This window comes from Coptis chinensis, chromosome 2, assembly GCF_015680905.1.
Source record: "Coptis chinensis isolate HL-2020 chromosome 2, ASM1568090v1, whole genome shotgun sequence".
In the NCBI taxonomy this organism is placed as follows: domain Eukaryota; kingdom Viridiplantae; phylum Streptophyta; class Magnoliopsida; order Ranunculales; family Ranunculaceae; genus Coptis; species Coptis chinensis.
In genome coordinates, this window is record NC_141457.1 from 79,748,092 (window position 1) to 79,763,788 (window position 15,697).

Genomic DNA, 15,697 nt, shown 5'->3' on the forward strand with positions numbered 1-15,697 from the left:
CCAAGCTATTCCACTCGCACCACTACTTACAAATAATGTCATCACCCGAAAAATGACGAGTAGTCTCACCACATCTTTAATGTCCGTAGGGTCTGTTGAATCTACAATCTAGTTCAAGATTTCTTTTACAACCATTGTTGTTATCTTGTTAACTCCAGAGAAACGTCTCAATAGGAATGGTGATCCAGAAATAGCTTCGTCTATTCTCGTTCCTGACTGGAAAACAACAACTTTCCCCATCACCGGAAGCCCAAAGGTTACAGCCACATCAGATGGACATAAAGACACAAACTTACTTCCTATCTTACACTTATGCCTCTCCTTGCACCAACTCGCTAACAACTTTATAATGATGTGGCTTGGTTTCTCTAACATTCTACTATCGACCTTTCCATCGACAAAAAGCATAAAAAAATGACCAAAAGGAGTTTCTTTCATCTTGGTGATATAATATCCCTAATTCTTCCCTTCAAATCTTGTACAAGCTTTAGCATTAGCAATGCAGAAGAACGGAATACCTTGTTAGAACCAGTAAAGTTTACATCCTGGTGCAATACAAATTTCGAATATGTAAATACAAATTCAAATATGTAAATACAAATTTCAAAAGATGACCAAATACAAATTTCGAATATGCAAATGCAAATACAAATTCACTTGTCAAAATACGAATTCACATTTAGAATATGCTTAAACACAAATTTACATATGAAACTAATTTATTAATTCATACACACACAATTACATACATATATATATATATATATATATATGTAATTGTACTTTTATATATGAAAATGCATATTTATATTATAAATTAAGCATTTTCACCTTAGATTTCATTTATTACAAACAAAATTAAAAAAAAAATGATTTTTACCTTCGATTTCGTTTTTTTATCGATAGTTGCTTTCCTTTTTGTTTGTGACATGGAAACTTTCGATTTTTTTGTTTTGTTGGGTGTTTCTCTCTTATTTTTCGGTTGTTTTGTCATCTTAATTTGGTTTTGCAGGATATCTAGGGTTTACAAGAATAGGGGATGCAGCGAGAAGAAAGAGAGAAGATAAATTTGAGATCTAGGGTTTTATGTGTGGGGGGTATTTTAGAAAAATATGGGGTTTTTATGGGTTAGTACGTAATGAGGGGGTTTTTATGGTGGTTATGTATCAACCAGGGAGATTAAACCCAAAATCTGAATATTAAAATAGAAGCAAGTGGGCTTAAAATTTCAGTTTGAGGTGGGCTTAAAATTTTGGCGTTGAAGTCCAACAAAAGGATTGGTTGGCGTTCATAGCAGTAAGTAGAAAACGCAATGAATTTGGGGCAACTTTATTGCATTTTCTGACCAAACGCAATCGTTAGTCTTCCAGTTACACACAAACGATAACACTAGACGGATAAGCGCTATCCTCCAAAATTTAATAGCGTTTTATTACAAGTGTTATTAAATGAATGATATCAAAGACCATGAATACTAAGTAGTTGAGAATGCTCTCAGTGAAACACGTCAGCCCCCTTTTTACTCTAATAGAAACACGTCACCCTCTGCAGGAAAAAAAAAAAAAAAAAAAATCCACACCCTTTTCAATTGTTAGTAAAAAAAACTAAAAAACAGAAAGCACAAAAGGAAAACCTCTCTCTTGGAAACTGGTGCAGAAGAACACAATTATGCTTCAGCCTCAAAAGGAGCAAAGGTCTTAGCTTTTAACAAAGAAGCGAAGGGTGCCTCCAATGTATTAGGCAAAGACAAGGATAAGTACCTCCGGAATCCCTGTTCACCGAGGAAAAAGTTTGTAATTGTTGAACTCTCGGAAGAAACTTTAGTAGATACAATTGAAATAGCAAACTTTGAGCATCACTCATCCAACTTGAAGGCTTTTGAGCTATTAGGAAGTTTAGTTTACCCAACGATAGGTGGGTTTGTCTCGAAATTTCACAAATTGGGAATATAAAAAAGCGCAGAGATTTATACTCGGGATCCAAAATGGGTGAGATATTTGAAACTGAATTTCTTTGAGCCATTACGGGGCATAATTCTACTGTATTAATCGAGTTCGGTTGAAGTATATGGAGTGGATGCTGTTGAGAGAATCTTTGGAAGATTTGATTTCAGATCAAGATCATCCATTTACGTTTAAGGAACCAAAAGTTGAAGCAATGCCCAAAGTTAGTCACCGAGACAAGCTGGCGGAATTATTTTCGAGGACTTTGTGTTTAAAACTTATGATGATTCTTCACCTAAGAAGTCTCATGTGAAATCTGAAGTTTAGAAAAATAATGCCCCCGATGCGGTTCTAGAAACACGCCCCAGCAGAGATTGGGAGGCTGCCGGGATACCGTTCTCAAAATATTGATGCGAGAAAGTTCGATCTCGATTTGAACTTAGTTATTTTGGAGCGATATTTGGAGGACCTAAACTCCAGATATGGGAGCATTTTCAAAGAGCTTGACGATGAAATTGCTGCAAAAGATGAACTTCTGGAGAAAATCACATCTAATCTAAAGAGTTGTGTTCGCAGCAATGAGGTCAATGTATGTAACTTTCCTTTTTAAATCTTTTGGTGGAGTTCTTGATTCCAGTAACCATGAAACTCATAATTTTGTTTGTTCGCAGGCTAAAGATGTCGTTGATCTTATCGCTTGGAAATCTCTTATTTCCTTGCAAATTGATACTTTAGTCAGAGATAATGTTATTCTCAGGTGGGAGTTCTTCCTTGAGCTTTACTCACTCACTATCTTTAATACTAATGAGGTACCTTAAGATTCTCATTTCATCACAGTTTGGGTAAAACCATTCTGTGTCAAATGCATCCTAACCCTAGGTGTTATTCCCAATTCAAGTTGTCTAAGCCTTGGGTTCTGTTTCACTTCAAGGGGAGAGAGTGGAGGAGAGGTATTGACTTGAACGATAAAAATTAGAAAGTTTCTATAAGCTCACAAAATACATTAGAACACAAGAACTTCTCACTTCATAGGCAGTGCAACCGTGTTCGATGGGATTCCAGTCCAATAGTCGAGAACAAGTGCATTGAGATGATCCACATCCAAAATTCTCGAAGGTTGTCTTAAGTTCTCATACATAGATAAGCTCACCTTTTTAGCTATGAAATTGTTGTTTGCAGTCCAAGAAGATATAGTGTCTAGGTTGACATAGATTGTGTCATGGTGCTCAATTTGTATTTTATTATTTTTGAAGTGTTGAGATAGAGACGTTTAAAACTCTATTTTGGATGGTGCATGCAGGAAGAAATGAAAAAGTTACTTGGGATGGGATATTCATTTTGCCCATCAGAGGGAATGTTGGTTGACTACTATTTGAGGACGAAGATTATGGATGAACTGATTGATTATTACCTTATCGAGGAGGTCGACAATGTCTACACCATACATCCTCAGGATCTTGCAGGTTTCCGTTTTCTTATAAACACTTCTGTTTTTGTAGCGATCCTATATTTATGTTTGGGATAAGGAATATTCCAAGTTCAATAGTTCTAGAGAAATTAAGAAGACTACTGAAGATCTGGACGACTTTTTAAGCAAAGTACTGATTTCATTGTATTTTGATTTCGGGCATGGTTATTAAAGGGGTTGATTAATCTATTCATTGATGATGATCTCACATATAAGCACACATTCTTTTTATGGTTAGGAAAGGAGCCCGTGTTTCAAATGAGGAGATTTTAAGATTTGCAAAGTTGTTCAACGATGATAAAGCTTCAGATCCACAAGATAAATTTGAAGTCCATGTCAATTGTTTTTCTTTTCTCTCTCTCTCTCTCTCTCTCTCTCTCTCTCTCTCTCTCTCTCGAACAATGGGTATTTTTTATTGGTGGTAAATTGGGTTTTTGATTGAGTTTATTGTTTTTGGATTTAGCGTGGTTTTTTTGTAATGGCATATGGTTCAGTTTGGTGCAGGAAATCAATAACCAAAATATTGGTCTTGGGTCTTTGACACTTGAGGTTGAGGAAGAACCTGCTCCATTACCCCCAAGGTATGAATTAGAGTTGAATTAATAAATTTGTGATATTGGTAGGAAGTATGGACTCACCTTTTTATTATCTTTGGCTTGAGGACTGAAATCTATGTATGGCATGAGAAAATTGTGTGTTCCGTAGTCTTCCTTATGGAATGTTCGATAGTGTGGAAATTTTTCTTTAGGGTGGATATATAAGGGGTTTCCCATCTCTCATTGGTTCATGGCGCAATTTTGAGTCTAAGGGAAAGTTTTTCGCAGGGAATCGTTGCCAAAAAATATGTACTTCCGTAGAAAATTAAAAGACACTTTTAGAATCCATAGCTTACGTCATATCAAATATAATGTATTACTATTAAGTCATTAGTACTGCAATATTCATATATTGATAAATTACCATCGTAAAATGCAATGATGGGGATTAATACTTTTTTCGATCCTACTATTCTTGCGAGGGGGGATGGTGTCAAAAGCCGCCTTGATCACAGGAGAGTGGGTGTATAGGTGTTGTGTGATAAACAGACTCTGGTTTGAAGTGACGATTTTAGTAGAGTGGGCATAAGGGATGGTCCTTTTTCTTAAGATGGCGGAATACTAATATGGCTCAATTGTCCTGTTTGAGGAGTGCAAATAGTAGTTCGAGACCACATTAAGGTCCCAAATGGCATCATCTCAAGCTTCTCATCTCCTTTAAGGCTTTAAATTGAAGTGTTGGGCCGAACTGCAGTAACATTTCTTCCAAGGGTAAAGAAGGTTACGTTGTCTCAAATATCCTTAGGCAAAATTTTGTAAAAATAGTATGTGTGGATGACTACATCAAAGCTCATTTGCAACCGAAAATTGTGCCAAGCATGTTTGTTTAGTGATGGATGCAAATTGTGATTATAAATCTAATCATATAAAAGGTCAATAGGAAATCTTGGTTTTTATGCTGTTGTTAATTAGTGAGAACTTACTTCAGCATGATAGTATCTGATCCTTTTGGTGCTTTAGGTCCTGTATGTTGTCAGTTTGTCTTCTGCACGATGTTTCTTTCTCCAGTGCTAAATAGTTTCCTATTATACCTTAGGTTTCAAAAATGAGCGTGCTTTTAGGCAAAGTCGGCTTCTCTTGGGCTTGGGAAAGCAGTAGAGGCTCTAAACACCCTTGGTAGTAGCATGACAAATTTGAACCTCAGTAGTGGATTTGTCCCAAGGGCGGCAACAAAAGGAAACATAATATCAATATTGGCTTTTGAGGTTGCCAACACAATTGTTAAAGGTGCGACTCTTATGCAATCACTTTCAAAAGAGAACATAGAACATTTGAAAGAAGTGGGGCTTCCATTAGAAGGAGTTCAGTGCTTGGTATCAAAAGATATGGAAGATCTCCTAAGGATTGCTGCTGCTGACAAGAGGTGTGTATTAGAAAATTTTCATTTTATTTTATTTTCTTTTTGTGTGTGAGTCCAATTGCATAATTATCTATATTTTTCTTGTCCTTTTCTAAAAGCTTCAATTTCTTCTTTGCATTACATATAAGCAGGGAAGAGTTGAAAATATTTTCAAGTGAAGTTGTCCGTTTTGGGAACCGGTGCAAAGACCCTCAGTGGCACAACTTACATCGTTATTTTGAGAAGTAATATGAATGGATACTATCTTACTTCAACTTTTATTGTTTTTTACCAGTAAATGCATTTTTCATGCTTTTGTCATCAATGTCTTCTTATTTTTTAGGATGGGTATAGAAGTTGTCACCCAAAAGCAACTAAAAGGAAGAAGCAGAAGCAGTGATGCAGCAATTGATGACCATGGTCCAGTATACAGCTGTGAGTTTATAGATGAACATTGGGGAATCAAGTAAAATCTTAACTCTTCAGATTATTTCAGTTGAGATATAATTCTAAATCTCCTGTGTAATTTCTTAGTAATTATACCATCTCGCATAGACAATCCCGTTGAATTGATTTTTTTCCCCTTGAAAATTATGTTTGCGATATGGTTGAAACAATATATATTGGTGTTTGGTACTGATTAAGAACGTCTTTGTATTTCAAGATTGGCTTGGTATTGGATTAGTTGAACGGTGATAAAATAATCAATGGAACTAAATCAATAGAGAAAATAATCGTCGCCAATCGTGGTTTTCAATCTACAAACTCACAGTTTGTTCCTTCTTCTTCTCTTACCTTCAATCAATTTCTAACACTTATATCAATATCAATTTTGAGTGTTTAGTCAATCTATTAGGTCAAGTTTTTATTTAACCAGAGGAGTGAAGCTTTACCATAAAAAAGAAAATGTTTTTTTTTTTTTATTGGCAAAGAAAATGTTTATAGCTAATAGAAACCATTGATCACATCAGTACATAGAATTTCATACTCTATAAAGGTATCTCCCTTCTCCACCATAGGTCCCAGGAACTTCAAGTCCAAACCGGATTTAGTTTTAATATAAGCCACAAGATTGTCCTATTTTTCGTTAAGAGCTAATGCTTTTGGGTTTAATCTATTTGCTTCTCATTGTTGGTACATAACCAACCTATAAGCAATGCATACCCTTTCCAAAGTTGGAGACTACATGCTCTCAGAAGAACGAGGGTGACAAGGAGAAATAAATAACTATCGTTAATACATGTAGCGTCAATCTTTGGCACTAGCTGGTGGTGTTATTGCTCCAAATGTGTAAGCAAAAGTCCATCCATGCTCTTACTTAGTCCATTTCACTTTACTTTATTGGTAAGTTTAGGCCCTATTTTCATTGGTCATATTGTTTAAGAATTAAGAATGGTTCCTACTACTATACTATTATGTTATCAAAAAAAAAATACTACTATGTTTATCTAGAAATAAGAGTTTGCTGAGTTGCACTAGGGTAATTACAACCCTTGCAAGTGGCTTACGTATGGTTGAATCCCTTGCAAGTTTTTATATATTCTTTTACATGTCAAGAAGTGAAAACATGTTTCTAATTTAGAGTATTTTTGCATAGAGATTTAAGTGTCTGCTTTTTTACAAGGACGCAAAACAGGATTGGGGTCCATTAGATAGTCCCTCTGCTTATTAGATAGGCACCGTTTTAGTATTTGTTTTTGTTCATGTGATGTTTGATGCTCTTGGGGCAGAGCAGGTGCTATGATTTTGTTAAATTATCTACTCCTAATATTCACCGAGTTTGAGGTCTTATTAATCCCTTGCAAATTTTTATATATTCTTTTACATGTCAAGAAGTGAAAACATGTTTCTGATTTAGAGTGTTTTTGCATAGAGATTTAAGTGTCTGATTTTTTACAAGGACGCAAAATAAGATTGGGGTCCATTAGATAGTCCCTCTGCTTATTAGATATGCACCGTTTTAGTATTTGTTCTTGTTCATGTGATGTTTGATGCTCTTGGGGCAGAGCAGGTGCTATGATTTTGTTGAATTATCTACTCCTAATATTCACCGAGTTTGAGGTCTTATTAATATACATTTTTTCAAATAGGTGGATGGCATGAATGGAAAGATCATTGATTCATGCGTAAGTTAAGATTCTATTTATATTCTTCAAATTTGCACACAATTTGATAAAACTAAAAACTCTTTCTATGATCCACAAATAGATATAAATAGTTATTATGCTTTACACGATTTGTCGATCAAACCGCTTGACCAAGTGACTTATATTTTGTTGCATTTGTTCCCGATCCTCGATAGCTATGCTGCTAGCAATATAGGCACAGTTAATAAATTGATATATGTTACAACTTTGACTGCTACTTAGTACATATATTGTTTTCATCTAACAGTCTAAAATTATGCATTTATTGCGTATGTTTAGGAGTCATCTGTTTTAATTTTGGTGGTCGCTGGTTGTGACTTCGGTACTTTGGCATACTATTATCAAATATATTCACTGGACTATTACACCTCTCACATTGCCATTGGCGATGGAGGTATTGGAATTGGCATTGGAAGTAGTGTTGGTGTTGGGGCTGGTATTGCCGTTACTACTTGAAAATCTGTTTCCTTTTTGAAATTGATTTATAGAGTAATCTATACAGATACTGCTAGCACAATCTTAATAGTAAAACTGTGAGTTAGTGAGTGAGATCAAGTGTAATTTGTGCTCAACGCAATCTGTAATATGTTATGTGATTTTTTTTTTATTATTATTTTTTTTCCCGGTGAGATTTGAATGTATCATGTAACGTGGAGATGTATGTATGTTAGTTGCACTGTATAAGTCGTGTATGAGGGTTTCTAGGATGTTTGTATGTTTATAGTTTTCTTCTTATTCGAGGATTGGTTACTTGACTTAACTGGCATTGGTTGAGATGGTTAAGTAGCTGGTTCTATGAATCAGTATATCTTTTAGTAGTTGAATTTACGACTGAGGTATGAGGTTTTATATTTGGTTTGGGTGTATTCTTATTAAATTTTTAGGTTATAACAGGTTTATATTTATGAAATGTCGAATATACAAATGAGACTCTGTTGAAATTTTACTAGAAAAGTCATATATCTTAGGTATGTAATTGCATGAGATTTGGGGCGTTACAAAGTGGTATCATTATACTAATATTGCATATACATTCCTGTTGAATTGAAATATTCTTCAACTACCTATGTCGATTACTTTGTTCTCTTTTAGCTTTTGATGCCTTCCCCTCCTAAAAAAGAAATTCGTAAATCCATGTTGTTCCCTAGACTCTATAATAAACTTAATTTCTTATTGCATAATCGTGTGTGTTAAGATTTATACCAATTTGGTCAATATTTTTGTTTGGTTATGTCATAGAGGTAGACATTGATTACACTTGAGGTATTATACCTTTCTGTAATCCCTTTAAAATTTATACGCGCTTAACGGATTGTACCCTCATTTTAGGCCACTTAGGTGAATATGATTTCATTGCCAATTGCAGAACTTTGAAGTCACATCTCTTTCATTTGGGTCAACTGCGCCAAGGTAATATCCTTTTCACGCTATTAACGCTCCGGTGCCTTTCTTTTAACTTTGCACTTTGTTTATCTTAACCTTGCACTTTGTTTCTTCATCTTTGTTTTTAGACTGTAATAGTTTTACATTGTAGGTTTATTATCTGTTTTTGTTTATTTCATTTAGTTACATCCGATTGTGTAACTTCTTTAGTTATCATACATTGTACCAGGCATTTACTAAGAGGTTCAGTTGACATAAACAAAACAAACATGTTTACAACATTCAGAGCTTTGCATTCAAAGGCTTTCGGAGGTAGGAGAGGGCACATTCAGATTTCAGCATTCAGAAGCTAAAAAAAACCAAATTGGTCCCTAACTCTAAATTTCAGACACGCCCACAGATAAAATGAGAGGCACATTGCATTCAGAGGCTAAAAAACCAAACGGCCTCTAACTCTAATTTCCTGACACGCCCATAGAATAATATCATAACTACAATTACATTCAGATGACAAACATTTTTGTGTGGTGCATATGTGACTTATCTTAGCCCAACCCGGTCTCGAAAATAACTGCCTCAAGGACAAGCTCTTAAAGTTGCATCTACTTCGAAAGACTATAGAATTTAGCTGTCATGTATAACAGTTTCCTGAAGTAGTCCTAAGTATAAGGAATTGATGGAGCAAATGTCAATCTCCAAAGCAGGTAACCTGAATGATCAAATTGACTTGGGAATCTAAAGAAATTATATTTTTGTTGTGATAACTATTATTTGTCTTAATACTTCAATATTGCAAATGGTGCAATATGGTGTACAAACAAACATTCATTATCACCAATATCATGATATTCATCTAGATTTGAAATTGACATCGATTTGTCTTTCGCTACTGCTGATGCATCAGCCAGAAAAAATATACGCATTACACGTACTAGATCAAGGTTTGAGAGCTTACAATCTCTTAAAAAAAATATAAAAACATAAACTCTTCAAACAAAGTATGCAATGAATCATTAGCTATCAATATACATATATTATTTATTCAAGTGGACTTTAGGCTTTTGAGTCATTAGCTATCTATGTAGCAAGTCCGGCCATTGGCCGGGCCAAATGGCTAGTCTATTCACAGTTTTCTAGTAGTGTGTGGGCCTTGTGGTGTTGAAGGTTTGGCTTTGCTTAGTTGTATTCTTTCTCTTTTCGGTCATACCTCTTCTCGACCTTGTTTGTTGTTCTCGACATTGATGATCTACTAACTTCTCAAGCGCACGAAGTGCATGTTTGTCATACCTGTCAACTGCTTTGAAATCTACAGATGCACACACACTTTCTTCTATTTTGTTTTTGCTCGGCAAAAGTAGATCATCAATGTCAAGAACAACAAACAAGGTCGAGAAGAGGTACGACCGAAAAGAGAAATAATACAACTAAACAAAGCCAAACCTTCAACACCACAAGGCCCACGGTTGCACCATCCTATATCCAACAAACAGAAAATTAGTTTAAGGGAGTCTGCTAAGAATTTTTTGGACTCCTAAAAGACATAGGCATAATATTTTTAGTTTTTACACCCAAATTTGACCAAAACCAAAATTTTGACACATGTTTAACCACTTTTTGAAGCAATGGACAAAAATACCCTATTTAATTATTTGCAACTACTTCTACAATATGTGAAACAACGAGATTTCTTCTCTCATAATCTCTTAAAAAATTCATAAATTTTAAATGTATTTAAGTTATTTTGAAACTCAACATTTTAAAACATATATTTAAGTTATTTACTCCAGGCTTCTAGGCCTTTGGACAGTACTTTGTGGAGCAATACACCAGTACATTTTGTTGTTATGAGTGGCCTAGATTCAATACACCACTGGAATTATCAAGTAGCAATATATAAGAACCTTTTGCTGTTATGAGTGGCCTAGATTCAATACACCACTGTAATTATCAAGTAACAATATATAAGAATTGAACTACTACAATTGAAATGGCCTTGGCAGTTTTGCAAATTTAAAGAAAAAAAACATAGAATATTCGAATAATAAATGAAAGAATAGTACATTTTGATCAATAAAATGGATATACAAAAGTAAACACTGTTCATCTTTTTCATCATTATCAAATTCTCAAAAATTATAATCAAATAAAAAAAAAGAACAAATTTTTCTGTAACTAGGAGGAGAAGCGGGAATTGACATAAGCCAAACACGAGTTGCTCTTCTTGGGTCTCTTATTTACTTTGTGGAGCAATACACCGTATCTTTTGCTAAATTATATTCAAAATTCAAACCCAAAATCTACTTTTTTTGTTCTGGTAGTTATTTTATCTATAGATAGTTATCTTATTCAAATAGTTATCTTATCTACAGATAGTTATCTTGGAAGGGTGAAAAAAAGAATAAATTATATTAAAAAATAACCGGTGGCGGCCTAGTCTCGAGTCAAAAGCTTAGATTCTAAAGATTTTCTATAAAAAAAACACTTACGGCGGATAAAAACAATGCAGGGGTATTAAAACCCAAAAAAATTATGGGTAGGGCTTTTGAGTTGTCTTTTTTTAAAAAGAGACTCTGTAGCCTAATTTCTTGGTTGCAATAAATGCCAGCTGATCCTTCCTTTTTTATGCAGAAAGTTACAAAGTACAGATAATTTATTTTCGAAACAATGTGTTTAATCTCCCTGGTACTTAAATGGTTGCACAAAAAACCCTGGAAGCGAACAAATGCATAAAACCTCCCTATTATTTAAAGCATAACATCAAAGCCAAAACAGACCAAAATACCCCTGTGAAAATCGGGCTGACGTCATCAATCTTTACTTATAATTTCGGTTTAAGGACAAACCGGGCTGACATCATCCTATGTAAATTTGTATTTACATATGATAATATAAAATTACAGTCTTCTTAACCTATTTAAATTTAAATTTTCATATGAAATTTTTTTTCATAGGAAAATTTAAATTTATATTCTGTCTGGTATCGTCGGAAAATTTTCAATCCCAAAAATTACTATGTAAATTTAATTTTTCATAGCTCCAATGACTATAAATTTAGTTTTACATATATATGACTATGTAAAAATACATTTACATATATTCTGTCAGGTGTCGGGAAATTTTCAATCCCAAAAGTTACTATGTAAATTTAAGTTTTTATAGCTCCAATGACTATGCAAATATAGTTTTACATATATATATATATATATATATATATGACTATGTAAAAATACATTTACATATAGTCGGAAAATTTTCAATCCCAAAAAGGTAAAAAAGGAAATAAGATAAAATGGGAAATAAAAACAGACCAGATTTTATCTCTTTTTTGGAAAACAGGGATGTTATTTAACGAGACCTAAATAATAGGGAGGTTATGTGATATGGGTCAATGGGAGGGAGTTTATACTCAACCGAGTTAGAACCAAGTGGCTGAGCCTCATTTCTTGATTTATTTTCTTGTTGTAACCTGAATAAGGAGTGTTCAACTATGAACATTAATTGAAGATGAAGATTGTGGACACGATCAATTTGCATACCAATCAACAGATACGTGACTTCATGAATCCATGCATTACAGGTTGATGTAAAACTACACTCTGAGGAGGATACAGAGAAACGCTTCAATCAACTTTCAATTGAGGAACGTGCCAAATTTGACGAGGAGACACTTGTAAATGTGAATAACCTTAAAAGAAAACGCACGTGGACTCAGAGCTCTGATGGATTCCGCAACGAGTACATTGTGGTAAGAGTCATCTTCTCCATATAGGCCATATAATAATCTTTCTGATGCTTGATAGAGTTCTTAAATCTGTTCATGTCTAATAAACAAATATGTCATTACCACATTGAGTAGCAGTTACGGATTACATTGTTAGCTATCCTTTTCCATATTCCATATAATACTCTTTCTGATGCTTGATAGAGTTCTTAAATCTGCTCATGTCTAATAAACAAATATGTCATGCATTACCACATTGAGTAGCAGTTACGGATTAAATTGTTAGCTATCCTTCTATATATTCATTTTTTTTTTAAATAATCTCTATTAGTAAAATACACCATAATTAACCTGGCCTTTTAAAATAGACCAGCCTTTTTTCTACCACCTAATACCCCTGATTAAATAAAAAAAAAATATTATTCAATGTCTTAAAAAGGACTATTTAGGTCATTTATTTTTGATTTCTATTTATACCCTTCAATCACAACACACCGCATGCAGGAGGAGTTTTATGTAAATTCAGGGTAAAACCCAAATCCACGCCTATATTGATATATAATGCAGTGTTATCTTGCCATTAATACCCACTTAAATACCATTAATACCCACTTAAATACCATTAATACTGAGTTCTTCAACTTCCCCTCCTTTCTTCTGGTTAGGTTTCTTCCGCAATCGAGATAGTGCATTTGATAATACCAAATATTCATTTTTAAGTTGTCGATTTCAGTCGAAAGCACATACAATCTATTTCACCACTTCATTTTTTCTCCTCCATTGTGTTACACCCATATTGTTAGCATCTTCTTAAGAATATTCTGTGTGTGTCATCAGATCAGTGCCAACTGTTTTAGTAAGTAAAATTTGAAAACGCGGATGTTGATTCTTTTTCCTCTAATTTTGTATCGCAATCGAAAAATTCTATCACGATAGAGAAGCATAAAGTTGAGAAGGATCAGAATGCTCAGCTGAAAAATCAAGTTGCTCATCTTTTGCAATTGGATCAAGATCAGAAAATTCAGATACAACAACGAGACACGACAATTCAGTCTTTGCAGGTATTACTTAATTCTCATTTTTTCTGGCGTCTGCTAACTTAGTTGGTCAAATCATATGGAGTGGTTGCCATAAACCATGTTCTGAAACCCAGTGGTACCCTGACCCCTCAATTTTCAGTATATATATACGCACATATGTTTTGTATAGTCAGGTTGGGTGCTGATTCCTTTTTCTTATCTCTAGATCATTTCTTCTGGAAGTTCAGAGGCAATTACAAAGGCACAGCCGTTTCTCTCTGGTAAAATTATGCTAATATTAGTATATGAAAACTTTATGTTGTGGATAGGAAGATATAAATATTTTTATGCCTTTTTTCCTTCCATATTATATTTCCAATCTAACTACTGGGTTCTGGATACAGCAATGTGTGAACGGCTTTACATTTTGGAGGGTGGAGTTGGTGTGGGAAGGTGTGTAGCATAAAGTTGAGAAGGATCAGAATGCTCAGCTGAAAAATCAAGTTGCTCATCTTTTGCAATTGGATCAAGATCAGAAAATTCAGATACAACAACGAGACACGACAATTCAGTCTTTGCAGGTATTACTTAATTCTCATTTTTCCTGGCGTCTGCTAACTTTTCAATATATGATTATTCATTCTTGATTAACGTCGCTCGATTGACTATGTTTGTAAAGTGTGAGTGTGGTTATATTCACAATGTGTGTGTGTGTGTTTAAAATATATTATCTATTCCAGATTTGTTTTGAATTCAATTAGATTATATTATTATTAGTAAGGTGACACTGAATAGTTGCACTGTTGGATATTTAGAAATTAGTTGAGAAAATTTTCCAACCCAGATCTCTTGAAATTCGCTATATCTATTATTGTTATATGTTTTTTCTTCTTTATTTGGGTTGTTAGGTCTCCTAACTATACCTTTAACAATGCATTTCAATCTTTAAATGCAAAAGTTACATTTATAGATAAACAACCACCCACCCCCTGTCTTGGTGTTGTTTTGGTGTTTTATGATGCTTAGCTTGATAGTATATTAGTATGAGGCTGTAAAGATGTCTTAATTTTAGATTCACTCGAGTTAACTCTATATTTTAGTCATGATCTCTTTATCTCTCCTTTTACTTTGCATTGTAGTTGATTTCCAGCTTGAATTTACACATCGTCCTTAAGAGTACTATATCATCTTAAGAGTGTGGGCCTCTCCGGTTCTCGAAGGTGTGCTTAATGATCAATGTGTTTTCTATTCGACTGTAGACTATTGTATTTTTTCTTTTATTTGATTTTATTTGCTCTTTTTATTTGTTTTGTGTGTGCCGATTTCAGATAAAATACTTGATCATTCGGTTTTTCTAAATTATTTCCTAGATTTATTTTCTTATGCCTCTCGGAAAAGTCATGTGAGAGTTCATCTCTTATAAGCGGTCATGCAAGTAAGCCATGGACTTCGTTTTGGCTTAATGTTAGTGTAATCTGTACTCTAGGTGTTAAGAGTTTTTTGTGTAACCCGTTCAAGAATTTATCTATTTGCCCATTATGTGAGATCACTATTCGAGGATCTGCAACTATTCCGCTCATATTGATTCTATATAAGGTCTTCATGGGATGATAATGAGTCATAATGGGGCTTGGAGAAAGTTTGGTACACCTAAGCCTATCAATAATTCAGATTTTGTTGGTCCGCCTTTATTACAAGCAAATGGTGATAGAACAATGGTACCGAACAACCTTATTGATATTCAATGTTACTTCCCAGAACTTGAAGCTTCAATACTTATTCCAAGCATTCATCAATTATAAATTAATGGACTGGAAATTTCGAGGTCAAGTCCGTCGGGATTGCATTAGTACTTTGAAGTAGTCCTCGCCATTCGCGATATCCCACCTACATACACTACACTATATATAGTTAGCATCTATTGTTGCGTAGTCTTCTGTATATGTTGCTGAGGCTTCACTTGCAAACAAGGAGCTCAAAAAGAAATTGAGTAATATAGAAGGTATAATCCTTTACTCCATGATCTTTCTATTTTTTTTATTTTTATTTTATTTTTGGACAATTTAATCGTTTATTGTTGT

At 34.1% G+C, this 15,697-nt stretch overlaps 1 pseudogene; it reads left to right on the plus strand.

The window, feature by feature from the left end:
* Window positions 1-52: 52 nt before the first annotated feature.
* On the plus strand, window positions 53-14,614 carry LOC147518116 (uncharacterized; annotated as a pseudogene).
* The last annotated feature ends 1,083 nt before the right edge of the window (window positions 14,615-15,697 follow it).